This window comes from Mus musculus, chromosome 11 (genome assembly GCF_000001635.26).
Source record: "Mus musculus strain C57BL/6J chromosome 11, GRCm38.p6 C57BL/6J".
NCBI classification, from domain to species: domain Eukaryota; kingdom Metazoa; phylum Chordata; class Mammalia; order Rodentia; family Muridae; genus Mus; species Mus musculus.
In genome coordinates, this window is record NC_000077.6 from 121,029,204 (window position 1) to 121,032,271 (window position 3,068).

Consider the following 3,068-nt stretch of genomic DNA (forward strand, 5'->3'; position numbering starts at 1 on the left):
AAATGCATATCAACTTCTCTGGGCAGACCAGATATTTAAATACCTTTCGTGGGAAGGAATGCCTGGGAAGGGAAGCTTATTGGCTAAACCCTCAGGCCTCTAGGTACCTCATTACCATGGAGATCTGTGTTCTGTGACCAACGTGAGCACGAGTTCCACACCAGGAATCTAGCAGGGAGCAGGCAGGCGTCTACTGTCTCAGGACCTGAGTTCTCAGACCAGCTCTACCTTACCGAGTTTCCTGGCATGGTCCATTGTTCCACACTAAACCACCGAACTATCTCTCAGCCCCTAAAGTTTTTAGCTTTTGGTTCTTTTTTGAGAAGCCCTAACAGTGGCTCCACTAGTTCATACTCCCAACAGTGAGTATCTTTCCTCATATGCTTACCATTATTTGCTGGGGTCTTCTTCTTCTTCTTCTTCTTCTTCTTCTTCTTCTTCTTCTTCTTCTTCTTCTTCTTCTTCTTCTTCTTCTCCTTCTCCTTCTCCTCCTCCTCCTCCTCCTCCTCCTTCTATTATTATTATTATTATTATTATTAACTATACTAGAGATTGAACCCTGGGCCACTGAGATGACTTTTATTTTCTTTACGATAGCTGTTTAGATTGGGGTGAGATAGGATCTCAAGTAGTTTTAGTACGAATTCCCCTGATGGCTAAGGATGCTGAACACTTAAGCATCTGTTGGTAATTTGTGTTCCCTTTTGAGGACTTCGGATTCAGCTCATTAACCTGTTTACTGATTGGCAGTTTTGGGTTTCTTTGTTTTCTTTCTGTTGTCGGTGGTGGTGGTTTGTTTTTGGTGTTTAATTTTTGCACTTCCTGTTATAGTTTAGATATTAGCCCCTTGTCTGAAATACAGCTGGCAATAATTCTCCCATTTTATAGGCTGCTTGTCCCGTTGACGTTTTCTTCTGTTATGCAGAGGCTTTTGGACTTAATGTAATTTCATGGAAGTTGTTTTCTGCACCACCAGGGTTCTGTTCAGAAATTCTGGCCTAAGCCAGGCATGGTGTGCACATTGTTATCCCGGCACTTGCAAGGCTGAAGCAAGTGAATCTCTGCTGCGTTGGAAGGCAGCTTAGACTGCTTAGCAAGTTCTAGGCCAACCAGGGCTACAAAGTGAGACCTTGCCTTAAAAACAAACAAACAAACAAACAAACAAAAAACCCTTGTCCATATCGATATTGAAGCAGTTCCCCTGGATTTCCTTTTTGCGATTTAAATGTTTAAGATTTTAAGTTAGGTCTTTGATTTGATTAAAAAAAAAAAAGCAGGGCAAGAAATATGGGTCTGATTTCATTCTTTTGCAGGTGAACACCCTGTTTTGCCAACACTATTTATTGTATACCATGCCATTTTCAGTGACACTTTTGTTAAAAATTAGCTACCCATAGTTGAGTGGATTTATTTTTGGATTTTCTATTATGCTCTACATGCCTATTTTTGCGTCAGTACCATGCTGTTTTTAATCAGTGTGGTTTTGTAGTATAATTTGAGGTCAGGTAGTAGAACACTTTGCCTATGTTTTTAATGTAGATTGCTTTTGCTATCTATGGTCTTTTGTGTTTCCACACAAATTTTAGCTTTTTTTTTTTTTTTTTTAGCTCTGTAGAGAATATCTGTGGAAAGACTGGAGAAGCTTTTCTGACTGTGAGACGCAGTGCTCTTTCCTGAGTGTGAAGCCGGCTCTTAGGGTTGCTTTCTGCAACAGCTGCTTGCCATTGATGCTCATTCTCGATCCTTTATGAGGTTCAAGAGGGAGAGGATGCAGTCTGAGTGTAGAAAAAAAAGAATATCTGTGGAATTTTGATGGACAGTGGATTGAAATAAAAAAACAAAACCCAACCTACTTATGTCTATGCAAGTGCGCCTGCTTGAGTGTGCACCGTGTGTGCAAGTGCCGAAGCCAGAGAGCATTAGATCCAGTGTATCTGGATTGTAAGCACCTGGTGGGGCTCCTGGGAATCAAACTCAGGTCCTCTAGACAGCAGGGAACACTCCTCTCTGCCAAGCTATCTCCTCTAGACAAGCAGGAAATGCTCCTCTCTGCCAAGTCATCTCTCTAGCCCAAGAGGGAGCGGATCAAATCCATAGGTTACTCTTGAACATGTTACCATCTTTACAACATCAATTCTGTTAATCTCACACTGGTTATATCTTGCTCTATAGGTTACTCTTGAACATGTTACCATCTTCACAACATCAGTTCTGCTAATCTCACACTGGTTATATCTTGCTCTGTTGTATTTTGTCCTGTAGATAATGTATTGTTGCCTCTTTAAGAGATTTTTTGTTTTTGTTTTTGTTTTTTTTTGCTGGTTTTTAAAAAGACATAGGTATATTTTGATTTTACGGTCATAACCTGTAAGCCTCACATTTAATTCTTCGTAGTGTGATTTTCTTTTCTTTTCTTTTCTTTTTCTTTTTTCTTTTCTTTTGTTCTTTTTGGTTTTTTTGAGACAGTGTTTCTCTGTGTAGTCCTGTCTGTCCTGGAACTTATTCTGTAGACCAGGCTGGTCTCAAACTCAGAGATCCTCCTGCCTCTATCTCCTAAGTGCTGGGATTAAAGGATTTTCTTAACCTTTGCCTGTCTTATCTTTCCGACACAAGAAATGTCTGGATAATTCCTCACCTCCCTTTCTCTCTACTTTTCCTCCCGATCTGTTATGCTGCTATAATGTGGAATTTTGGTTCTACATTGTTAGATTCTGCTTTTGTTTTCTTTACTCTTTTATTCTTTTGAAACAAAGCAAATGCCAGCTGGTCTCTTATCTCTATTTTATTGTGTTTTGATACAGGGTATTGTGTATCCCAGACTGGCCTTGAAATATATATCTCCAGTAATGTCCTTGAACACCTGATCTACCTGCTCCTGCTTCTGGAGCACAGGGTCTTTAGGTGTGCACTACCTTGAGTTTTTGTGGTTTTGAGACTCAAACTCAAGGCTTCATCACAGCATGCAAACATTCTGCAAAATAATTCATGTTCTTAGCTTTGACCTTTTTCTCTTTATTGTTGTGTTTTGCTTTTTTGAGACAGGGTTTCTCAGTGTAACCAGCCCTAAA

At 40.0% G+C, this 3,068-nt stretch overlaps 1 pseudogene; it reads left to right on the top strand.

Moving 5' to 3' along the window:
- Positions 1–1,654: 1,654 nt before the first annotated feature.
- On the top strand, positions 1,655–1,779 carry Gm22152 (annotated as a pseudogene).
- Positions 1,780–3,068: the final 1,289 nt, after the last annotated feature.